The 8,867-nt window shown below is 37.7% G+C and overlaps 1 protein-coding gene across 1 annotated transcript in view; it reads left to right on the plus strand.

Moving 5' to 3' along the window:
* Positions 1 to 8,867, plus strand: part of NRG1 (neuregulin 1) — a 1,087,745-nt gene that overhangs the window by 741,187 nt on the left and 337,691 nt on the right. The gene's annotated exons all lie outside the window — the stretch shown is intronic.

Here is an 8,867-nt window from a genome sequence, read left to right on the forward strand (position 1 = left end):
AAATCTAATATGTTGCCCTCTCTTCTCTCCCCTGTTTACTTACATAAAAGAGTTTTTGTCGATGTTGATTTGTTTTAATACGTCCAATTACATCATCATTGTCGTCAATTTATTTACAGAAATACTTTTAATTGCCTTCGACCTTCAGCCCTATTTTCTATGAAAGATTCCTGTCTTTATTCAAGTGATTTCTTTCCTTTCGAAGGTTACCCAGCAGACAGAATTTTTAGGATCTCCTTGGTAATATAGATTCGATAACGCTTTTTTCCCTGTTAATGTTTCAGTGTTGTTTGGTTATTTTGTTCTTGACCTCCTCGTGTTTTCAGTGATTTGAGAGTGATAAAATGAGTCTTAAGTAAAAATCTTTTAATTAAAGCAAACAAAGGATCAGCTTTTACGGGAAACCAGTCCATCAGCAAGTATTTGCGGTTGAAGTCCAGAGGGAGGCTTGTGTGGAGAGACAGAGAGAGAGCCCCAGGGGTCTGGAGATTGTAATGTAGGTGCCCCCATTACACAGACCCATCGTGATGCTCCCTTCACTCTGACTGCTTGTCACTGATTGTTTTTACTGAGAGTCTTTTCAGACATTTCTGGGAAACACGGTAATTTTCCCTGACCACGCACCTTAGGGCTCAGGAGCTGGGTGTTTTTTTGTTCGTTTGTTTTGTTTTTTAACTCATTTTATCCTTACACTTTCCTTCTCCTTTATGCTTGGACTGGCATGGTTTTCCTCTCCTTTGTGCCATAGACATCGTCTCCCTCAGATGGTGTATGAGACTGTTTTGTTTAAAACTACAGTTGCCTGTTCCCCTGGGGAAAAAACCATTCTTTACTCTGAGCCTCAACTGAAACGTGGCAAGTTTGCTCACCATCCTCGTTTCCCTTATAGAATTCTTTTACCGTTCCTGCCAGCTACCCTTTCCCTGTGTTTACCTTCTTCACTTGTTATTCTGTATCCTTTAATACTTCCAACTCTCTTTCATTTCTCTTGGCTCTCCCTACCAGCTTCTGTTTTCCTACGTTGTTTTTTTTTTCGATTTGAGAAATTGATCACATAGCGCTCGATTAATGATAGCCTGGAATAAACTGTGTGCTTTTGCTTTTATCTACATCTGTTGTGTGGCATTATTAGGAAAACGAAACTACGGCATGCCCTATGGCTCTTCGCTGAGTAACTGGTTGTAAACCGGGGCATGGAATGTTCCCCCAACATTCTGGAATTTCTTGCAATTCTTTCCTGTCATGTATCTCCCCCGGTCTCCCTTCCCAGATCCACCTACCCCTTTGTATCATGTAGGCCATGTTTGAGCTGCGTCTTCTGTGTCTCCAGCCTTTAGTCACTTGAGACAGGCACACACACAAAACACAGGACTCAAGACATAAACATTTTGCAGGTCCCGTGAGATCTTGCCTCATCCTTGACAGCAGCCTCCAAAGTAGGTCTGGGGCTGTGGAAAATTCTCCTGTTTCCGTGTTTGCCTTCTTTTGGAATTTGGGACTGTTTTCACAGAGTGATTTACCAAGAAAACATTCCAAATCCTCCTCAAGGATCACATATCCCTTACCTTCTGGTCCATTCCCAGAGACCAGGCTTAATGGGACATTTCTGAGCTTACTTCGTCCTTGTCTTCCTCCTCCTTCTTCCTCCCCTTCTTCATAAAACCTGACTTCAGTCTGGTCTTCATGTGAGAACGAGAGATTTAGTTTATTCCTTTGGCACAGCTTTCAACAAAAAAACACAAAAGTGCCGTTTTTTACTGAGTGACATAGCATCTAAAGATAGGTGTTTCTGCCCGGCTGTGCTTTGTTATGCGTGAGCCCGGAAGTGGCTCCTCATACAAAAAGAAATATGGTCAGGCTAACAACAGAGTTCAAGATGCTGTGAAATCAGTGACGCATTGATGAAGAGAGGGGCTGTGAAGTATGAACTCTACAGTTACCATCACTCTCAGAAAAAAAAAAAATTAAAGAATGTTTAATCTCTGGTAACCTGGTCCTCCTTTCCACATGTACTTTCTAAATAATAGTGACCTTCTTTTGTCCCTCCTGTGTGTACAAGCTACTTCATTAGGTTGTGTAATATAGCCTGGGTGAGCTTATGAAACAGTGCGGGGGGGGGCGCGCCTGGAGGGCGCAGTCAGTTGAGCGACTGACTCTTGGTTTCAGCTCAGGTCGTGATCTCATGGGTCATGGGATCGAGGCCTGTGTTGGGCTCTGTGCTCAGTGTGGAGTCTGCTTGAGTTTCTCTCTCCCTCTCCTCCTACCCCTTGCATCTGTCTCTCTCTCTCTCTCTCTGAAATAAATAAATAATCTTAAAAAAATACACACACAATAATGGTAGCTAACATATGCCAACTGCTTACTTGTTTAAGATCCAACGACTAGTAAGCTGGGACTGGGTCTGGGTCATATGGTAGATGGATGTGTGATATTTTTTTTCTATTATTATGTTCAATTAGCCAACATATAGTACATCATTAATTTTTGACGTAGTTTTCAACGATTCATTAGTTGCGTAAAACACCCAGTGCTCATCACAACACGTGCCCTCCTCAATACCCATCACCTGGTTACCCCATCCTCCACCCCCTCCCTTCTGTAACCCTCAGTTTGTTTCCTGGAGTCCAGAGACTCTCATGGTTTGTCTCCCTCTCTGATTTCTTCCCATTCAGTTTTCCCTCCCTTCCCCTAATGTCCTCCACACTATTCCTTATGTTCCACATATGAGTGAAACCATATGATAATTGTCTATCTCTGCTTGACTTATTTCACTTAGCATAATCCCCTCCAGTTCCATCCATGTCGATGCAAATGGTGGGTATTCATCCTTTCTGATGGCTGAGTAATATTCCATTGTATATATGGACCACATCTTCTTTATCCATTCATCTGTTGAAGGGCATCTAGGCTTCTTCCACAGTTTGGCTATTGTGGACATTGCTGCTACGAACATTGGGGTGCATGTGCCCCTTCTTTTCACACATCTGTATCTTTGGGGTAAATACCCAGTAGTGTGATTGCTGGGTCGTAGGGTAGCTCTATTTTTAACGTCTTGAGGAAACTCCATACTGTTTTCCAGAGTGGCTGCACCAGCTTGCATTCCCACCAACAGTGTAAGAGGGCTCCCCTTTCTCCATGGATGTGTACACTTTAAGATATTGCCAAACTCTTTCCTAAGGCATTGAATTATTTTATATTCCCAACAGCAGCAGACAAGAATTCTAGTAAATCACATCCTTGCCAACTCTTGCTATGGTCAGTCATTTTAATTTTTGACATTCTAATTTGTGTGTAGTGGTTTCTAATTGTGGTTTTAATTTGCATTTCCCTGGTGGCTAATGATGTTGAGCATCTCTCCATGTGTTTATTTGCATATGTCTATTTTCTTTGGTAAAATGACTATGCAAATATTTTGCCCGTTTATTAATCAGGTTGTTTGTTTTCTTGTTATTGAGTTGCAAAGTTTTTTTTAATACTCAGATGCAAGTCTTTTTTTTTTTTTTAAAGATTTTATTTATTTATTTGAGAGAGACAATGAGATAGAGAGAGCATGAGAGGGGGGAGGGTCAGAGGGAGAAGCAGACTCCCTGCCGAGCAGGGAACCCGATGCGGGACTCGATCCCGGGACTCCAGGATCATGACCGGAGCTGAAGGCAGTTGCTTAACCAACTGAGCCACCCAGGTGCCCCAGATGCAAGTCTTTTATCAGATATGTGACTTACATATATTTTCTGCCAATCTGTGGCTTACCTTTTCATTCTCTTAACTGTTTTTTTTGCAGAGAAGAATGTTAAATTTGATGAAGTCAAGTTTATCAGTTTTTTTCTTTGGATTATGCTTTTGCTGTTGTATCTAAGAAAACTTTGCCTAACCAAGGTAATAAGGTCTGTCTTCTATTTGTCTACATCAAAAACTAATGATGTCTATTTCTATAGACAATGTTATGCTTTAAGTTTTGCCTTTATGTCTATGATCCACTTCAGGTTCATTTTTATATATGACGCAAGACATAGATCAAGGGTTTTATTGTTAGGTTTGGTTTTTTCTTCACATATGGCTCTCCAATCATTCCAGCATCTTTTGTGAAAAGAATTTATCTTCTCTCTACGGAACTGCCTTTGCATCTCTGTTAAAAATCAATCGACTATTTATGTATGGGTCTATTTTTGGTATCTCTTTTCTGTTCTACAGATCTGTTCACTTATATATTTATACCAATACTACACTGACATGATTACCTTAGCTTTATTATAAATCTTGAAGTCAGGTAAAGAAAATAATTTCTCCAACATTGTTCTTTTTAAAGTTGTTTTGGCACTTCTAGGTCCTCTGTTGTTTTCAGAAGATGTTTAGAATCAGCTTGTCAATTTCTACAAAAACATGTCTGCTAGGATTTTGATTGGGATTCTGTTGAATCTGAAGATCAAGTTGGAGAGAATTAGCAAGTTAATACTGAGTTTTCTCTCTCAGTTGATGTCAGTTTTCTAAAACTTCTTTCAACAGTATTTTAAAAATTTTTTTTCAGGTACAGGTCTTGCATGTATATTGTCAGAATTACCTCAAGTATTACATGTTTTGACGCTATTATAAATGGCAAATGGTACGGATTTGCTGAACATACTCATTAGTTCTAGGAGCTTTTTGTAGATCACATAATATTTTCTATATCTACTATGTTACTAAAAGCATCAAGAAGAAACCAGGCCACACTTTCCACATGGTGCTTGGAAATTCCTTCAGTTAATATCCAAGCTCATTGCTTACAAGCTGTACCTCCTACCCAACACTAGAACATGGCTCTGCCAAGATTTCTGCCACTTTATAACAAGGAATACCTTTCCTCCTGTGCCCAGAAGTATCTTCCTCATTTATGAGATCTGACCAGAATCAGCTCTAACATTCATATTTCTAGCAACATTCCATTCCTGGTGATGTATGTAAAGACAATGGAAGCTTCCTCTGCAGCCCACCTCACGTCTTTCTGATCCTTCACAGAATCATCTGTAACGTCCATATTTCTACTGACTTTCTCTTCAAGGCAATCCAGACTTTTTTCTATAATGCCCCTCAAAACCCTTCTAGTCTCTTCCTATTACCCAATTCCAAAGCCAGTGTACATTTTTAGGTATTTTTATAAGCAGAAAAGAGAAACCAGGCTTCACTTTACACACTTTTCTTGGAAATCTCCCCAACTAAATATCAAAATTCATCTCTTGCAAGTTCTACTTCTCACCCCAATATTAGAGCACAGTTCTGCCCCATTTTCTGCCATTTTATAAGAAAGATCACCTTCCTTTCAGTTTCTACTCTAACATGTTTCTCATTTCCTTCTGAGACCTCACCAGGACCTTCCTTAGCATCACATGCTCACCACTATTTTGTTGATAATGTGTGTGTTCTCCGAGATGATAGAAGCTTTCTCTGCTGTACTCCTCACATTCATCTGAACTTTGGCCAAAATCACCTTTAATGGCTTATTTCTACCAACCATCTCTCTAAGGCAACCTGCACATTTTCTATCACATGCCTCAAGATTCTTTTAGCATTTATCCCTTACCCAATTCCAAGGCCACTGCTACATTTTTAGGTATTTGTTAGAGTAGTACTGCACTTCCTGGTACCAAATGAATATATATTATAATGATATAATCATATAATACATATATATATACATATGTATATATATGAGATTAATGTTCTATGTTTTGAAAACTACCGTTTCTGTATATTTTATCTATTTTTTCAGTTGTTTCAAATGGGAAAGCAAATCTCATCCCTGCTCCATCTTGGACAGAAATGAAAATCTAATTAAACTTTTGAACCTTAAGTTTTTCCATTTGTAAAATGAACATAATAATAAAATTCTACTTCATGAGGTTATTGTGGGTGTTGGTTTTAATATACGCAAAAAATTAACAGTGCCTCATACATAATAACTACTCAAACCGCATTTGTTATACTTTTTAACAGCATATTTTTGACATATTGTGATTTCTAAATATCTATAATCTTTTTATTTGTGTATATATGGAGGCAATTTGGTTTTTAAAAAAAAAAAAAAAAGACCATAATCTAATGTATAAGGTGTGGCCAATACCAGGTTATGATAACATGTTTGGTGCTGTGGACACTGGTTTCCATCTTACTTTAGAGCCTCTAACTTTCTGTTCTAGTGATAGTTACTCTATTAGTTTCCAGCATTGTTAAAATCGGTGGATGAGCCACTGATAGCCTATGCATTCTGGTTCTAAAATACATCTTCTTCTCTCCCAGCTAGCATGCACTTCAGTACTAACGTGGATTGCAGTTTCTTTATATTCTTTCTGAATATAAAGTACATTGAAAACAAATTCATATTCTTTCTTGGTATTAGACTTATACATTATTATTTTAACAATAATTATGTTTAGAAATAAAAGCATGGATTTACTAAGACACGTGACTTCCAAATTCCACACTTATCATGTTATTTTTAGCTTTCTTATCATTATCTCTTCATGAAAATGTTTTTCTAGAAGTCTTTATATACATTTTTTCTAGAAGTATTTATATATATATATGTATATTATACACATATATAAGATATATATATATATAATCTCTTCTGCTATAACACACAAACACCTGGTCCTACAGTGAGAATTAGTTGGTATGTGATGGATACACAGGGAAATACTTGTATATACAGAAATCATTTGGTTTATATATGGATTGTTCTTGGCTAGGAAAGCCAGATTACTAGAGTAGAATAATCTTCAGTAAGAAAGAAATTAAAAATCTCCAGCTCAGGGCCTCCTCCCTAGAGCAATGCAGTCCAACCTTGTGCATGTGTAGCCCCTACTTTCTGGCACTTTCACTGACTGGGAATCCCAACTCTAGCCCTCATTTCAGCCCCCACCAGTCAGCCTCATTGACCGTGTGGCCTGCATTTCCACTCTACTTTGCTTTTTTAATTTATTTTAATTAATTTATTTTTTTAATAGCATTCACTGTGGCAGCCTCCATCCATGCTGAGCTGCTTGTCTGGGCAACCCGAGATGTCTCCCTAGGTACCGATTATGATTTTTGTTTGTATTCTGGTTATAAAGTTCTGAAATCAGGAGTTTGTGGTCAGTAACTTATAAACTTAAAAGATTATAGATATTTAGATATTTGTATTCTGGTTATACAGTTATAAAGTTTGAAGTGATCTATCCTTACTGATTTTTCTCATAGGTTCTGTTTTTAAGTGTGTGATTTTGCAGAAAATAAGGGTTTTTTTTTTATGGAGGCATGTACTGCATTACCGTAGAAACACTTTTTCTAAGGTACTTGAAGTTTTTATTTCTTTCTTCTCTTCCTAAAATACAAATGTCCAAGAATAAAACAATGTAGTTCTTATTTGCTGTTTTTTATGGACTGAGGTAGAAACATCAGGAAGGTACAGCCAAAAATCTGAAAACAATAACAGAAACAGACCATCTCCTATTTCTTGCCCTGATTATTTTTACGTTAGAGATGCATTTGCATGTGAAGAAACAAAAATATTGAGGGGAACTGATTAGAAAATATGAACAGTTTAAAACTTCTGATATAAAGTAAAACAGGTTAATTATGCGTTTTCTTCAAACCAACATGTTGTACATCTTAAACTTACACAATGTTATATGTCAATTATATCTCATAATAAGTAAATACATATATACGTATATACATCATTTTAAAATTTAAAAAATTTTAAGTGTCTTCAAAAAATACAACTAAAACCTCTTGTTTGTTGTTGCCGAGACACATATTTAAAATTCCCCACTACTCAACTGATAATCCATTATTTGATCTTGGTCACAAAATGATTTTAAAAACGTTTTTGGAGCCACTTAAAGTAGAAGAAAAGTCATAAGTTTTTGTAGAGCCTTTCGTTTCCTGCATTTCATTTTATTATTGGGTATCAGGTGTTAGAGGATATAAGTCAATATTCTTTTTCCACCTTATTTCTGGAAGTGTTGATTTTTCCATCTCTTCTGCATTTGAAAGTACTAGGTCTGGAAAGAGAAAATCTATTCATTCTTTAAGTTAAGTGCATTTAAGTACATTGCAGATCTTACTTTGTAGAAAGCCTCCTTGCCTCCCCCCCATATCACCTCCTACGCTCACACTGACACATTCCAGTCATGTATGTGGGTCTTTACACCAGTGCCCCAGTCTATAAACTGTGTACAAGTACCAATATCAACCTCACTGTATTTTCTTATAAAAGAGCATAACTACCCAGATTGCCATTGTGTAAATGAGGAATGCTGGACAGTCACAATATTAAATTAATTTTCCTGTAAGATTTGTAATATTGCTTCAGGTATCTATATAGAAATCATAATATATTAAACTGAACATCTGTGACAAGTTAATATCAAGAGAATCATTTCTGAATTCTGATTTCTTGTATTTTATTTTGCCTACTATTTGGGAGTTTCTTTTATATAAGTATAATGTTGATAATAATCAGAATGGTTGAAGACTCTGGAGACATTTTTAGCAAAAAAAGAGAAGACTTGGAAGAAACGTGATCATTGTCTCGAGTATTTTGTGAACAGCTATTGGGAGGAGGAAGCAGACATATACCTCATGGACAGCCATGTGGAGGAGGAAGCAGGCATGTTCTTGATGACTGACTGGAGCGCATGCTTGTTGAGGCCAGGATCTCAGTCTTCATACTTAATTGTCTTACACTTAAAAAACATGCCCTCAGGGTGCCTGGGTGGCTCAGTCGTTAAGCATCTGCCTTCGGCTCAGGTCATGATCCCAGGGTCCTGGGATCGAGCCCTGCATCGGGCTCCCTGCTCGGTGGGAAGCCTGCTTCTCCCTCTCCCACTCCCCCTGCTTGTGTTCCC

Source organism: Neomonachus schauinslandi, chromosome 2 (genome assembly GCF_002201575.2).
Source record: "Neomonachus schauinslandi chromosome 2, ASM220157v2, whole genome shotgun sequence".
Taxonomy (NCBI): Eukaryota; Metazoa; Chordata; class Mammalia; order Carnivora; family Phocidae; genus Neomonachus; species Neomonachus schauinslandi.